The following is a 17,642-nucleotide window of genomic DNA, read 5'->3' as shown; positions in this document are numbered from 1 at the left end:
TTCTATGCAATTCTCTCGGTGGGAAGGGAGAAAGGTGTGCCGCAGAGGCTATTCGCTCAAGGGCACCGTGGGGAGAGGGGAGGACAGTGAACGCAAAAGGAAAGGGGTGGAGAGTGGGACCAAATAGCCACTGGGCAGCTGATGACGGGGGTGGATAAGGGTCGCTATTACGTTAGCCGTAGTGGGACGGTAGGGAAGAGTTGGGGATAGCGAGGGGTGGACAGGAGTGTGTAGGAGAGGTTATTTCCCAGGGGAGTGAAGGGGAAGGGGTTTCGATGTTTCTGCAAGGGTTTATTTGTAGTATGCGCTTACGTTTGAGTGTGTGTGTGTGCGCGCGCGATTGTGGTGGTTGAAGTTGTGATGCAACCGTAAGGAGGGCACTTTGCATGGCGTGTCGCTCACGGTCGGTACGTTTTATGGAGGCGGATTGACTGGGAGCGTAGGTGGGTGAGGCTATCACGACTTGGCAGAGGGTGGGAACGTGCAACGAGGTCTTTAACGAGTGAGGGACGGCGGAAATAAAATTGTGGGAAAGAAATGAAGGCGAAGAAGGGTGTGCGTTTGATATATGGCCGATCGATCGTTATTATTTTTTCGGCTCTGGGAGGGAAAGAAAGAAAGGGAGAGTGTTTGCTCCCCCTCCCTTTAGAACTTCGACATGCTCGTTAACCGTTGTAAACGGATGTTCGCGGACATTTTAACGGCTGTTGTTTAATGCTGGCATCCTTTTAGCGGAGGCGGGCTGGCGAATTGAAAAGGATATGTGTGGTATACGCATCACGCCTCAAGAAATACGTGATTATGTGCTGCGGATATGAGGATAGGAGACGAGAGGAATGAATAAACGAAACGTGCTGGATTTTCACTTCTAGGAAAAAGATCGCTAATGAGTATGTCTTTGGGTGATGTCTTCAGCTGAAAAGATTTTAAGTGGAAATTGCTATATTATATATTCTAAGGTATCAACTTCACTGAGTTTTTCCACGTTATTTCAAAACAATTTCATTTTTATGCTAGTCCCTTTATTCTTTATTGAAATATCATTATTTCAAAACTAAAATCGTGTAACAATCAAGAAAAGGTACACTTTATTACCATCAGGTTTTTGTACAAAATATTAAATCGCTTTCCTCACTGGCGTGCAAAAATTTCTACTTCAGTTTAATATTTATAAATAAATTTCAGTTCTGCAAAAATGGTATTATTATTTTCAATTTTTGTCACTCATGGCCTCAGTTCCAACTTACTATAAGTGACGCAATTCTTCCCCATGTGAGCACTTCCTCTGTGAGCACTGAGCAGTTCACATAATAAGTCCCCTTCATGTTTAAAAAAGTTAGTTCATTCAGTGAAACCGATGTTTCCAAATAAGTTACTAGTGGTTTGATGAAGTGAGGAAGTAGCTGACCGGTCCGTGGATGTATGCTCCTACATAAGCAATATAATAGAAGGTGTAAGGTACTGGCCATGTCACGGGGGGGAGAGGGAGGGACGGGTTCTATGGTTCGAGCTAGGCACAAAGGCACAAAGCGAGCAGAAGGGTCGGTCGATGTGGGACGGAGCAACGGGGGAAGTAAAGGGACCAAGGTAGGGGGGGAAATGTGAGGGGTGAGCGAAAGGGGTGAATCTCCTTACGGGACGTGCGTAGGTGAACGGGGGAAAAGGGGTAGAAAGGGTCGAAGGGGGTGATTAGATGGCCTTGCTGCATCCCACATGCAAATGAAGCCTGGGACATGGACATTGGTCCGAGGGGATGGGATGGACGTCCGATGCCGAGGGGGGGGAAGTCGGGTGAAGCGAAAGGGGGAGGACGCGGTCACGCGCCGTCGCGGAGGACGACGGGGATGACCCGTGCCGCGCGCACACGACAGTCTGACCCGTCAACAAAAAAAAATGATAGGGACTATTCTATAGAGTAAGGGAGCGGGAGAGGATTTGGAGCAAAGGCTGAGTGGGGAAGAGAGGAAGACGGGCATAAGGGGAGGCTGAATCTGAGGGGTGAGAGCGTCACGTCGTCCACATGGACTGGTCGTCCCTTTCCTGCGCGGCGGAGGGCGATCACCCGCAGGGGATGGCCATCGCACTGTTATTGAAGTGTGGACTTTAAATCTCTCTCCCTCTCTCTCTTTCCTTGGATGCACCCTAAGTTTGAGTGAGTTTAGTTTTTTGACAACTTCTAAGTGCGTGGAGACCGAAAAAGGAAAATTTGCGTGCAACGAACCGTAAAAAAAGCAAAATAAGCCATTGCATACATATCAGGGTTATTTTTCACAATGTTTCCTACCACGAAAGCAATTCGTATGAAAAACAACATATTTTGGAGTTACTGGGGTATTTGTTATTTTATAAGAGATTTTTAAATGTTAGCCATTTAATTTTTTCGGTGCCTCGACGAACGAGGTAATATGCGAGAGATATTCAATGTTGACTCAATTGACACTTTGATTAAAGAAAAAATACTTTATAATGGTACTAATTTTCAAAGAAACCCTGAATGAGCACTTATCGTTGGTGTATTATTTGACATGCGGTAGTTGGGAAACATGTTGCTTACTGTGGCAGCTCTATGAAAGTACTTACGCTTTATTTCGTTAAAATCTTGGATAGAACGGCATGTTACGCTTCGAGTTACTGTAACTCCAGACTGGTATTCCGACTAGCTGAAAACGTCCTCGTCTACCCAGGATTGCCTTTGCCTTCCTCTAGGGCCCGGTTTTTGCTACGCCGCAAACATTCACATAGACATTTTCATGTGCGATACACTTTGGGATATGTTTTTCAATAACCACGTAATTCCGATTGAAAATTGACAAAAAAATACTTGAACTCTACAGCCTCCGAATTCTCCCCCTACCGCTTGATTTTTCTTTTCGGGGTATGGATTTTTTAAAAGCGGACGAGGGGGAGTTAGTACGAGATTTGAGCGTCGCTAGGTTACAAAGCTGCCTGTTGAAGGGGAGGATTTGTTGACGGTGGGATGAGGGGTGGAGATGACCGAAAGAGGGAGAGTGGATTGATGAGCGGGAGTGCGACCGCGTCCGGGGAGGACTGTTGGTAAAGGAGTTCCATCCACGGTTGGTTGCCTCGATGTGTTCGGATGTGGGCGGACTGCACGATGGACAATGCATCCGACGTGGACACGATAGAGAGAGAAGGAGTGGGGGAGAGGGGTGGACGTGGATAGGGAGGGACGGGAAGGAAGTTGGAAGAAGAAGACTTATTGAGTTTGAGAAAGTGGGCGGACAAGAGCTGTCGGCTGAGCGAGCGTGGGCAGGGAGCTCTTGGTGTTGAGTGGTTGAAAAAATTACTTTGTGCGTGCTTCCTAATGCGCCCATCTGAAATAATTATAATTCATCCGTCGACGGGTCATGTGCATTGCCTAAATGCTCACGATTTCACATTTTTCACTGGAAAATAAAATTTTCTTTCATAAGCTTGGAGAATCTTATTCATACATTAATTTAGTTCTTTGCCTATGTTCGTCGTATTATTGAAATGATTATTTTTTGGATTTTATTTTCACGGTGAACAGTTTTTTCAAGAGATATTCAGATTTCAAGAAATATGACTAGATTAAATCTTCATTTGAAATCACAAAATAAACATGAAAATAGATAATATGTTTGTACTAACTAGTAATTCTTTCACATGATATGAAAGTCGTGTTGGTAACCTAATTTTATGCCTTTTCCCAAGTTGTAGTGGGAAAGCAATGCTCAGTGATACAAAACTAAATATATTCTTTCATGCTAAGTTAAATGATCAGCTATTAATACATTCTGTTGATTTGAATATTTCATCTTGATTAACTATTATTTATTATATCACCAGGCCTACAGTAGAGTTCTCATCATATCTTATTGTGTGTGTGAGTATATATATATATACTCTGTATATATTTCTGTATATATATATATATATATATATATATATACAGAAACAGATATAAGGAAAAGGGATAGGAACACATATAAAGGACGAACACAACAGAGGTGGGGAAGGCGGAATCGAACGGATCACAAGAGTAAAAATATTTCCTCAACCGGGACTCGAACACCGGATCTTTCCACCTGCCGGGCGGATGCTCTTAACCACTTGAGCTATGATATAAATTATTTTATTCGGCTCAGAATACTACAGAGTTTGTTAGCATTATGGATAATATCAGGTCTCAGATTATGGGTACATCATGTTTTTCTTTAGTATAAGTGTTTACATGGATACATACATGATACAAATACCCCACACACATATCCACTTGTACATACATACGCACACATGCACATCCACACGCACATATATAAGCATATGCATACAGACGCATACTCGCACATTTGACCATTAACATTTAGAAAGAAAAAAGAAAGGAAGACAAGGTCCACAGATATTAGGAGGGAGATTTTAGCTAGCAATGGAAAATTATGTATTGTAAGAAATTATCAATGGCAGGGTTGAAATTATCGATTCAATCAGTCATTCAGAAAAAAAAAACTCTTCAACGATGGACGAAATGTGTCCGGCACCGGGTGGCTACCGGACATCACATCCCAGAGTTCTGATCGTGGCTAGCGTCGCTCCGGTCGCGACTCGACCCCGGGCGACGAGTGCTTCGCCGTTTCCCGGGACGCCTCGTCCAACGGGTCGACGAGCGAGGACGCGGCATTTCGCCACATCCCTCCCCCCCGGCCTCGTCCGAAGAGGAAGAGCCAGCCGTGGTCTCCACGAAGACCGGGTAACTCGGCAGCGTTCCACTGGGGGCCTTCTTCGAAGGAGCACCGCTGGGGGCCGCCAAGGGGCAGGAGGTACCCTCGGGGAGGGTCGGAGTGGCGGGCTGGGGCTCATCTGCGGAAGGGTTGTGGTTGGGAAAAATCAGGGGCGATAGTTGCTTGTGGTCCGTATCTTGAGAAGCGCTGGGAAGATCGTCGACACCTTGGCTGTCCTTAATGGGGAAAGAAGATGGGGTATGTGGGATTTTTGACTTTGGGAAACTTGTATGCGGGTCGACTTCCGGGGTCGGTGACGCTTCCTTTACAGTCAATGATAAAGGGGTCGAGGGATGAGCTGTTGGGGACGGGAAAACATCGCAATCAGATGCATCCTCCTCACCTGTCACCAGAGGTTCTCGGGGTGTTTGAAACCCGTGATGCAAGGATTGCGTAGCGAGGGCGTTGATGGCGTGAGCGGGGGGAGGGGGGGCGAAAGACCATCCCTCCTCATTTGACGAGCTCACGGAGACGGGGGCTGGAGGTCGTGTGATATTAGGCGAGGTGGTAGGTACGTGAGCCATTTGTAGATCGGTATTCGAGACCAGGAGCTTGGGTTTGTCTGTCCTCTTCTTTTTCGGTTCCCTTTCCTCCGTTGACGATTTTCGCTCCCGCTGACATTTCCCTCCAATTGAAGGGAGATGCGGGGGACCGACGGGAGCAGCCGGGGCCGCACCCTCGATGAGTAGAAGCGACCGCGCTCTCTCCTCCACAGCCACTTCGGGCTCGTCCATCTCCACGGCGGCGTTAGGGTTGGAGGGCATCGTCATTGCCTCCACATAGCTCTTACCTCCCTGGTTCCGAGGGCAGGTCTTGCGCTCGTGGCCTTCTTGGTTACAGCGGGCGCAAGTGCGGCGCTGACCCTCATAGATGATGATGGCCCGGTTGCCGCCGATGTGGAGGTACGATGGGATATTTCTCTCGACCGTCATCCGCACAACCCTGGTGCCAGTAAGCACCCGCGCCATCTTGTCTCCCTCCCACCTGTTCTCCCACGAGCGATGGATTTTACCAAAGCGTTGGAGCTCGCCTGTTATGTCTTCCAATGGGGTCTCCACGGGGAGACAAAGAACCCTGACATTACACGGGCTGCCGGAAGTCTCGTCAATTGTTATTGTCGTCCTCTGGTCACTTAAAGACGGAAACGGTAGTTTCCGCGGAATATTGTCTAAAATCCTTGTCATTGTACCTTCGGTTGCCAACTTCAGGAATATCAAATGGCGATTGTATCCAAATTGGATCGCCACTATCTCTTCGGGTGTGAGGCCCAGCGACTCTAACGTGAAGAGGTGGACCTCCAACGGGGTAGGGGGCTTCGCCTTCTCGTCAACTTGCAAGGCGATCGTGTTTAAGCGGCGCACAGCCATTTGAAGAAATCAAATTCAGCACACTAGCATGAAGAAGGAAAGCGCAACAAAAAAAACGAGCACTTTAAAGGGAAATAAAACACTCACGAACGCTCCCTCCCCGCCACACGCACCCGGCGGTAGCAAACAAAAGGAGCCTAAGCTCTACACCAGGAGTCAAGGTCAGTCTTGATCCACTAAACAAAACAAAAGTACGGCCTTCCCGGCGGAAGAAGTCGAGAGTCAAACTGCACGCTTCTTGATGAACTAGGCGGTCAACCGCCGCTCGAAACAAAACACGATCGGAACCTCGATTTCCGTGAGAGTCCGGCAGTGCCGCTCTCCAAACCCCGGCGGCCGAAGCCTCGGACGCCGGCGATTTTAGACACTCGGTGAACACAGGCACGTCCTGCTGTCAAGGCAGCTATCGAGGATAGTCAATTTACCCTGAGATCCGTGGGTCTAATATGTCGCCAAGCGCCCCGATTCTTTCAGCCAAGAGATGGCGTCAGGGGCCTGTTTCACCCACCAAAGGAGAAATAGACAATACACAAGGAAAGGAAAGGACAGTGGGTTAGAATTCATACTGCTTAAATCTGCTTGGGATACTACCCAAGAAAATGGAAGGAGGCACTAATTAGATGCATCCCTAAAAAGGGGGGAAAAACCATAATAGAAGAACACCTAAGACCCATATCCCTCCTCTCCAACCTCGGTAAGCTTTTAGAAAGGGTAGTTGCACCACATATTAGGAGACATGCGGAAATGAACAAAGTAATTCCGAAAGAGCAGTTCGGTTTCCGCCAGGGCTACTCCACCGACCAGCAAATTCACAGAGTGACAGATTTCATCAGCGACGCTTTTAACAAAAAGGAACGAACCATTGTTATCTTCCTAGACCTATCAAAGGCTTTTGATAAGGTATGGCATTGGGGACTTATACACAAAATGGAAAAATGGAAATTCCCGAAATGGACAGTAAAGTGGACGACTTCCTACTTAAACGGAAGAACCTTTAAAGTAAAATGGGGGGATGAAACAAGTACAAGCACAAGTGCCAAAGCCGGCGTCCCACAAGGCTCCATTCTAGGCCCCCTCCTCTTTAATATATATACAGCCGACTTCCCAAGAAACAGCAATGACTGGCGTAGCATAATTGCCCTATATGCGGACGACGCTGCGATCCTTGTTAAAGGAAAACATATAAACTCGATGCAAGAAAGAGCGCAAGATGCACTGGACGAAATAGTGAAATGGTATAAAAAATGGAAACTGCATATAAATACAAACAAGACAAAAGCCATACTATTCACGCCCCCTAGAACTACAAAAATTCCTTGCGAATGCATCAGGATTGGACAGCAGCCAATTGAATGGAGTAACACCATAAAATACCTTGGGGTTGTCATTGACGATAAATTAAACTTCAACAGCCATATTAAGGAAATAAGACAAAAAGCGGCCATACAAACATCACAACTGGCAAAAATTCTAAGAAATAACGCTACCCCTCAGGAAATAAAAATACTAATCTACCAAACCACTATCAGACCAATCTTAACCTACGCGTCACCTGCATGGACGGGGCTAGTGAGTAGATCCCAAATGGAAAAATTAAAAACCACTGAAAGGAAAATACTAAGACTGGCCCTTGGACTCCCCCCGTGGGAGAAAAACGAAAATATATACAAAATAATAGACATAGAGACACTACAAAACTTTTTACTAAGGCAAACTAAGAATTACTTCGAAAAACTGATAGGAAATTCTAACGAAGCTATGACGTACACTAAAATCAACAAAATTGGTCCATACGATAAGTACAAGAGACCAACATGGTGTTAACCCCCAAAAAACATAGAAAAAAATAATAAACAATATATAAAAAATTGATCATAATGACAAATAAATAAGGAAAAAGGGAATTAAAAAACGACGCTGGATTGGTAGTCCAGGAAAAGACACAAGACACAGAGCAAAAGCCCAAATAAGGCGACCTCTGAAATAAAAAGCCGCCTAAAAAACGGCAAGGCACTTCGTCGTCGTATTTTCCATTAAGCCTTCCACTGCAAAATAATTCATGACATTCCGAGTATTATTTTACTATAATTTAGGTAAAGTATTTCATTAGCTTCAAGGAATGTAAGGAGTATCTTATAAGATATTTCAATTTGTTCTTTGAGTAGCTATTTTGAAACTTATCCTCCAATGCTATTAATCATTAGAGCGCTTCCCGTTAGCTCGACTCCTTATCAACGTCCTCTGGAATATCTCTGGGCATCCCCTAGGCCTTTCATCTTTTCATCGTCAAACCCCCCACTCGTCGTCCCTTCCCCTCTCCCTTGGTTCACGCCATTTCCCATGTCCACCCCCCTGTGCCTGTCCATCACCGCATCCTGCGAGCGCACACACACATTCATCTATCCATCCCATTCTCTTTCCCCTTCTCTTGCCCTCCGTCTCACTCCCCGCCCTCACCCCTCACCCTGGCGGATATCCATTAATCCCTGACATGTGTGCTGCCAGCTTTTATGACGCTCAAACATTACGCAAACCGTGCCCAGGAGGTGCGACATGCGGACAGCGTTTCGTCCGGCTAGAAACTGCGCGCCTGAGAAAAAGAAAACCTTTCCCGGAAAAGAAGCATCTCTTCTGTATAGCCGCAGTTGTCATTTCACGGTATTACATTCACAATATCTATTCACTCTGCGTCATATGGTGTCAGTGACCTAAAGTAGGGTTGAAATATGTTTAAAACAAGGGCAAGGGTGTAACTGTAAAGGAATATTTTACGTGGGCGCCAAGAAAATTGTCGGTTACCTTTACGCTGCGAGGGAGAGATCAGTATCTTTTTGTGACGAATCGCGACCTCGACTACACTATCTCATACCCGTATTCGTGATGATCCTTGAAGTTAAACGGAATTCAAACTTCAAGGCGTTATCATTTCAAGTTGTTATTTACGAACCAGATGCATTAATAAATGTCGTCAGTTCACTCCTCTCGCAGGGAAAAATAATTGAGGGATTTATTTGAGGAATGACATTCAAGAGTCGTAATTCTATTAGATACTAGCGGAAAAGAGTTGAAATACTCAGAATTTTACCCAACAAGGTAGAAATTTCATCAGTATTAAAACTTTTTAATACTTGCTATGGACTAGTGAAGTTGGGATCTGGTTATTTAGTGACAGTATTCCTTGAGGTGCATAAGTAATCAAACATAAACAGAACATGGACATGAAGACGTGATTTCCAGATGTGCATGAACGATCTAATTTCATATTAACACGCAAGAAGTGAAAAGTTGAATTATAATTTGCTAAACATGAGTTATTCAACTCCCAACATATTTATTTCCATTTACTCTTCAAACATCTATTTTATGCAAAGAAATTAGGGAATCATTGCTACACATATATACACACACAAACACACACTCACATGTATATAAACTATAAACGCAGAAATTAACCCGAAGGTCGGTTTGGTAGGTGATGGTAGAGTTCACCTTGTACTAAGCCCGACGGCGTGTGAAATTCACACATCAGGGTAGGGGGGCCAGTTCCTTTCCCTGTGCCGGTTATGGTTTCCCAGGAAGACCTGGTACCCGAAAAATCACATAGCTCTTGGGTGGAGCTGCAGGTGCCCATAGAGGCTTGTCCGGGAATCGAACCCTCCGGTCAGTAGTCCAACGTTCTACCCCCTGGAGTACCTCGACCCCCACACACAGATATATATATATATATATATATACATACATACATACGAGGGTCATCTGGAAAGTAGTACCCGTTCGTGCCGCATGAAGTGCTGACGACGCGAGTAGCCGCTGGACGAGGTCAGATAGCTTCAGTGGCTTGTCTGCCTTCTCTGAGCCAAGTTGCGTGACGCTAGCATTGCCTGTGTTGTTTCTGTGATTGTTTACAATGTTTAAAAAAATTGAGAACGCCGCCAGTTGTGAAGTGAGGGCAGTGATTAAATTCCTCAATGCAAGAAACGTTCGCCCATGTGATATTCATCGCCAATTAAAGGAGGTGTATGGAGACAATGTAATGGACGAGTCGTCTGTTCGGCGGTGGTGTCGCAACTTCAACATGGGGAGGGGGAACACACACGACGATGAGCGTTCGGAGAGACCGTCTGTCATTACAGACCAACTGGTGAGCTCAGTTGACGAATTCGTGAGGAACGATCGGCGCGTCACAATTGATGACATCTGTGAGCATTTTCCCAATGTTTCTCGAACAATTGTTCATGAAATTGTTAAACACCATCTGCATTATGCAAAAATTTGTGCAAGATGGGTCCCTCGCGTATCTCAATGAGCTGGCGGCGAAGGACTATGCAGCAGGAATACAGAAACTTGTCACACGTTATGACAAATGCCTTAATTTGCTTGGAGATTATGTTGAGAAGTAGTTTAAAGTATCCTCTTTCAAATAAAATTTTTTATGTTTGTTAATATTTACTTTTGTGTCTTTATTTCACGAACGGGTACTACTTTCCGGATGACCCTCGTGTATATATATATATATATATATATATATATATATATATATATATATATATATATATATATATATATATATATATATATATATGTGTGTGTGTGTGTGTGTGTGTGTATATACATTTATATATATATATATATAAATGAAAATATATTAATACCTACATATATACAGACACACATACACACTATCCGTATATATATGTACATATGTATTATCCAAGCATTTATTTTACTCTTTCCAACTCTAGAGTATGCAAATAAATGCCTATTAGTCTCTGAAAAGATCCGACTGTAGTTCGTGGAGTTTATAAAGCCAAGAGGAAGAAAAAGAATGGCGGATAACATGAAGTGAAGGAATGGAGTGATCGGAATTCACAGAGAGCGAAGTGGCACGGCAAGAATTAGGGCCATAGCCTAAAACAAAGGGACACAAAGAGAAAGATAGAGAGGAATTTCGGTTGGAGGATGGAGAAAAAGAGGAGGTAAGGCTTTAGAAAGGGAAGAGATGTTTCAGCAGTCAGGAACTGCCTTGGTTTCTGAGTAAGGCTAAGGATTTCGCTTAAGTGCCAGTTCTTTTCTATTCTCTTTCTATTTTTCTCAAGAAATGAGTTTCTTACTCCCTAATTCCTCAAAGGATGTGTGCTGGAGACCGAAACTGTTGCGAATGCGGTTGGAATGGCGGTTAGAGGGGTTGCTAACTGAGTTTCGACTCACTTGCGAGTTGCGGACGATGGAATTTTTAGAGGGTGTGAGTCGAATTTAGGGGGAATAGCCCGGTGAGTGGAGTAAAGGACTGAGAGGGGCCACGGGATAAGGTTCGGAGCATTTGTAGAAGTGCAGTGGACTTAAGTGGAATTGAGTTTTCTTTTGCTTTCTCTGAGGCGTTAGAGAAAAATGATGGCCGTCGGTGGTAACGTGTAATAAAACAATAACTACGTAATTCACTAAGCAGAGGAATATGTCTCAGTGCCTAGAGTTGTGAAAGGAAATTAACTCAAACTGGCTGATAAACGGAATGAATACCTAAATCAAACGAAATTTTTGACAAAAAACGAGAATTGGTTTGGTGTTAGCTTCTAGATAAAATATTAGTGAGTATTATTGAAGGAAGAAATATTTGAACGTTTGTGGTTACATTTTATATTAAATTACGATAATTCGTATAATTTTCTTAAGGAAGTTATCTAAAATTATTTTACATGATTATTTTCATTTTTCAATTCTGTTACAATTGAAGAATTATTTACAAATAAACTCTTCTGTCGACTCACTTATAGTTTATTTGAGTTTGGGGGATAATTTCTGGTCAGGCATACTCTATCTTCTATATTTATATCGTTTTTGAGCAACTTATTTGGCATTATTTATTGGAAGTAAACGAAATACGAATTGGTTTCATGTTTTACGTTGAACAAAAAGTGTTTACTAGCAACATTTTTTCAAAATAAGTAACTAAAATTTTCTCCATTCGACGTTCTTCCACCACTCTCACTTTTACAATTTTCTTCAACTTATATTCCTTCTCCAATTCAATTATATGTGGGCATGGAGCAAAGTTGTCCCCATAAACGATGGTTTGAAAGTTCCAGCTGGAAGAGAGAATAACGGGAATGAATATAATAATTAGTCTACTCGATACAAATGATAGCAAGGGTAAAGTGCAGATATACATGCTCTGCGAACTCTGCACGAAGATATTTTCTTGGTGGTTTCATTTCAACCGAAGAATTTATCTGATACCAGAAACCATCTTTTCACTCCTATATCAAGAATTCCATCTGTAACAAATTTTGTGGCACGTTATCGGAAATGTGGCAGATAATTTTTTTAACTTTAATTAATTTTATTCCTAATTGAATTCGTCCGCTTTTTGAAAAGTTTCCCGGTTTGTTTAATTAGCATCTCATTCAAAGGTCATAAAATCTCACTTTTCGCATTCAAATAATTTTCCGGCTACAATTGTATTGTTTGCAACACAAAACCGACGTCAGCCACCAGATCATTTCCCGCATCTCCCTCTATTTTTCGACTAAAATTTTCTATTTTATAATCATTTTCCGCTTGGATTACTTATTAAACGGCAGCAATATCGAGGTCTATATTTCATGGGAAATCGTTTGTTTATGATATGCAATTAAAATAATTTTCATCACTTAAACAAAAGGGCCAAATCCCCTAAATTCAAGGAGGCAGTGGTTGCCGAGGACAAGGCATCTCAACTAAGTGGACGAGGAATCGTTGCCTTGAAACTTGGATACCTAACTGTCACCTCATACCGATTCCCTTGGCATCTCGTCTCTTCCTGCTTTTATCCCACCCCCAAACTCCCTAGACGGAGCCGTATGCCGGGCCCTCTCTTTTCTCAACTCTCGCCACCGTCCTCTTGCCACTTCCCTGGTCGAGAGAAGGACACTCAATCTTGGACCTAATTTGCGCCATTCTGCGCGTCGCGCCCACCCCACCCCAGAGTGAGAACTCACTCTCCAACACAACCCAATATACCCCCCTCCCCCTCCTCCATATCACCCGTCTGTCTCTTCCCTCCGTCCGCTCCCTGGGTCCCAAAAGTCCACCCCTCATGTCCCCCTTGCTTCCCGTTTCATTCCCCCTACCCACCCAGTTCTATCCACCTCCCCGTTGTCCAGGAGATAGCATCTCGGCTCCTTTCATCCATCCACAAGTGGGCAAGGGGTGAGAGTGGCGGAGGATAGGGGGGGGGGAGGTTTTTTCGGTGGGGGAAGTATCGGTTGGCTTGAGGGGAATATCTGTGGGGATGATAGGAAGCGCACGCTCTCATCCCCGTCCCCCTCTCGTCTTTGGTGTGCCCCTCTCCTCTTTTCTTAGCACAATCGTTTAAAGGTTAGGATTAAATTTGGGTGCATACCAAAGTGTGCACTTGAGGACGATATCAGCGGAAGTGGGGCTAAATATTTGAGGGGATGAATAAACTTTTTTGGGGTAGGTGGAAGATTTCGTCTAGGGATGAGTTCTTTCGAAAATTTGATTGAGTAGTTTTTATCTCTCAACTCTTTCCATTGATTTTCCTAGTTACTTATTCCTTGGTCTTTGGTGTAGATTAAAGATGATATAAATGCACCAACCATGCCGCTTGCTTTAGTGATAATTATTAGTTTTTAAATCCAAATAGCGAATATTGGATAATAATTTGTGCTTTATAGGTAGGTTGCTGTTGCTTGACCAAGTCAATTTCTGCCCTCCCCTACTACGAATCTCCCTCTATCAGTCTTGTGTGTACGTTCATTGAAAAGTAATTATACAGTACTAAGACCTAGAATTCCTTAATTTGAATAACTGCACCATCTTACTCAACTAATAAAAACGCGGTTTAGAGAATAATTTCTGTTTTTAAATTTATATTGAGTCAGTTTAAATTTGAACTGAAGGCCAGTTAAAAAGTCTGGCAATTATTTAAATAACTTAAATATATTCTTTGTTAAAACTGTTCCATATTACCATGATGAAAACTGCATTATTCTCAGTATTAACCATGTTTATGAATATTACCCATATAGTTCTGAAAGTTATTATATAATAATATTTATGATAAAAATATTCATTAATTTAGTCATTCATCCGAACATAAGCTATCGTATTTAAAAGTTTTTTAAAATTTTATGTGACTTATTTTTCAATCCATTCAAATTGCCGAATTAGTGTATTTATTCATTCCCTAAGGAATGGACAATAAATCTGTGAATTATATGTAATTTCCTAGATGATGAAAAACATTAAACATCTCGCATATTAATATTAATCACAGGTTTTCGTAAAATCTGGTTCAAGTGCCCCGCGGAGGTTTCTAGTTGTACGTGTGTAAGACTCTTTATTTCGAGTTCTTATTTGTCTATAAACGATCTTTATTGATCCCGCAATAAATGTTTCTAGCCCCAAAGAGATAAAAATGGCAGATTTAGAAAGAATTGAAATAAACTGTAATCTTATCTTGCTTTGCGATTGCCGTAGCGGGTACAGGGTAGGGAAGTATCTTCTTCTAAGCTATTAAAACAGTTTTCTCACATCTTACTTTAAATATCATGCTGATTTAAGGGATCAGTTCGAAGTTTCCTATCAACCTTTAAAACTTGGGTTTGATTATGATCAATTCCATGTTGCAAGCATGTAGACATGATCTTTACAGCCTCTGAAATTATTTACATTTTGGATTTCACGTGGCGATTAGTTTCTTGGTATGATAAAAGATGCTCATTATTCATCTAATTCATTGATTTGGGACACCTTAGGAAGATTAAGTAGTTGGGTCGCGTTAGATCAAATTCGGATTACTGAATTATTTCCTTCAAAGTAAGACTTAATTTTGCCACAACAACTTGCTTGTACAAAAACTTGCACTTCATTTGGAAATGTGCGGACATATGGACGTATTTCACCGTCTATCATAATTCGAAATAATAATGCTCCATTTTGCTTTGATAAGAAAATATGGTTTCGAGAGCTACTAACTGTTAAAGTTGGCCATTCTGCTTTCTGATCATCTCAAGTTTTTATCGAAAAAAGTGCATTGGAATCCAGTGAATTAATAATTAATTGCATTAATATGTTTGCATGACTCATAGGTTACTTAATTACTCCTTACACAGATATGAGACGTACAATTGGGGAATACAATTCTAAACTTGCCCATTGTGATCTTTCCTTTCATCCAAATGTGCCTTCCTCTTTCCCTAGTTCAGTCTCTCTCCCCTTCCCATAAGCATCTGGCTCTCTCTTTTCTAAAATCACTATCTAATCTCGGACTGTCCAGGGCAGAACTTTGCAAGGAGGTGAAGATAGGGGAGGGGGGTGAGAGTCCCTGGGGACAAAATAGGAAGGGGGATTTTGAGAGAACAAAAAGCTTATTTTTTTACAAGCATCCAGAAGTTTATAAAAATTGGACTTAATTTGAAGGTAAGTATTGAATTGTAAACGACGCAAAGTAGTGTGTTTAACAGTTTGCAATTGTGTTTCCAATCATTGTTTTGGGCACCTCTGGTAAATAATAATATATATTCAAACAAATATTTTTTGTGGCCACCAAGATTGAGAAATCAAGGTGGAAATATTTCAAATGAATATCGGACATAGGGAAGACAAACAAAGGGTTGGTGGGGAAGGTGGAGTAATCCGGGCCACAAGAGGAAAACGTTTCCAAGAGCGGAGGAGAGAGTTAAACCACGGATCTTCGACCTCTCGGCCGAAGCTCTACCAATTTATACATATATGTATGTATATATATATATAAATAAAAAAATATCTATATATATATACATATATATATATACATATATATATATATAGAGATATTTATATATATATATATATATATATATATATATATATATATATATATATATATATATATATATATAGTGTATTAGGGCTCTTATATTAGGGGTGTGTATATGTATACACACACGCACATATCTCACCAAATTCTTACTAGATAACTATCAATCCGTATTCATGCCTTTTTTCCAACAGTATTGCTAGGGGACTAGCCTGGCACGTGGCCGAGCAAGTATCCAGTGTGGTGGTAGGGTATTTAGTCATGGTGAGATTGCGGCTTGGTGTAGGAGGGGGAAAATGAAATTTTATTCCGAGGACTGGGGGAGAAGGGAGAAGTGATGGGAGTTTGCGAAAAGAATGGGATAGGCGGAATAAGGGGAAGACGGGTGAGGCCGAGTGGATGATATCAGAGCGTCCTGTCCACTCCACGTGGCGGTGCGACCGAAAAGAACAAAAAAATGAGCGAAGGCGGAGAGAGAGGCCGTGAAGATAAAGGAAGAAATGAAGGGCAGGTAGAAGCTCTGAGTGAGGGAGGGAGTTCACTGACCGAATGAAAGGGAGAACTATTGTCAACTTTACCGTATCTAGTATGCGTAATTTCATTTTCCTCCAGTCTCTTGCATAAATATTTTTCATAAGATATTGCTTTGTTGCTTGAAAAAGTTTCCTGATTATTCTTTGACTCTAAGTTTGCGTTTACCTTTTATTGTTTTCATAATTTTGAGTGAATTGATAAATTTGAAAACCATTTGACTCTCATCATCGGCCAGTTTTTAACCATTCATTTTGTAGTGTTAGCTTTTATTTATTGTTGGTTTTAAAATATTTTATCGCCGCATAGGTATTCCGTTGATTTATAAATAAAAGGCTAGAGAATTCACCTAATGATGATGCCAAGCATCGAAACCATTGTCGTATGAAATATCAAATCTTTATGTGGAAGTGCAAAGTTTCTTTTTCTACCCTCATCATAGATAATTCAGGATGAATGGTGAGGAAAAGTTCAATCCTTTTCCCTCCTTCGACTTAAATGTAGAAGGTTGAGGATTATTAAAAAACCCGTGTTGATTTCTCACTATACCAGTTCAGTGAAATGTTTTGGGTTTATTGATAGAAAAAAAAAACAAATTCTCCCTAAGAAAATTTTGTTCATCCATCATTTTAAATAATGGTAGTTGATAACCAAGATTTTGGCTTCCGAGTGTTTTTAATTTAAGGAAATATAAAATTTAATTTCAGTGATGTAATAATCAATATGACGAGTTCGAGACTAACCATTTGAATAAATTGGGCAACTTCCTGATAAGAAGTATTTTTGTATTTCTGAAGTTTTTAATTCGTTTGTTGAAGTTCATTCAATGAAATTATAATGTTCATTTGGGATTCATCATAATAAAATTTCAATCAGTTATGGATGATCTGATGCTCAGATTCCCTAAAATATTGATTTCAATCCTTATGCTAATTCAATTCCATTTTTTTCTGGTAAAGGAACATAACAATTTACTTTGCTGAGTTTTGCACGTGAGATGATGTTTTCACTTGGGACACAAAAACCTTATTTTTAAGCGGTCCGTCCTCCAACCAAATTCTTTATCAAGGCATCAGTTTAAAATATAAAGCCATGGTGGTCTTATATTGCCGTTCCTCAGGCGCTGGACGTTCATGTTGGAGCACCCTGTTGGTGCATGTGAGCAGCGTCCGTGAGAAATAT

The sequence above is a fragment of the Hetaerina americana genome, unplaced genomic scaffold, assembly GCF_022747635.1.
Source record: "Hetaerina americana unplaced genomic scaffold, ioHetAmer1.1.p SCAF_2, whole genome shotgun sequence".
Lineage (NCBI taxonomy): Eukaryota > Metazoa > Arthropoda > Insecta > Odonata > Calopterygidae > Hetaerina > Hetaerina americana.
Note: the sequence above shows the minus strand (reverse complement) of the source record.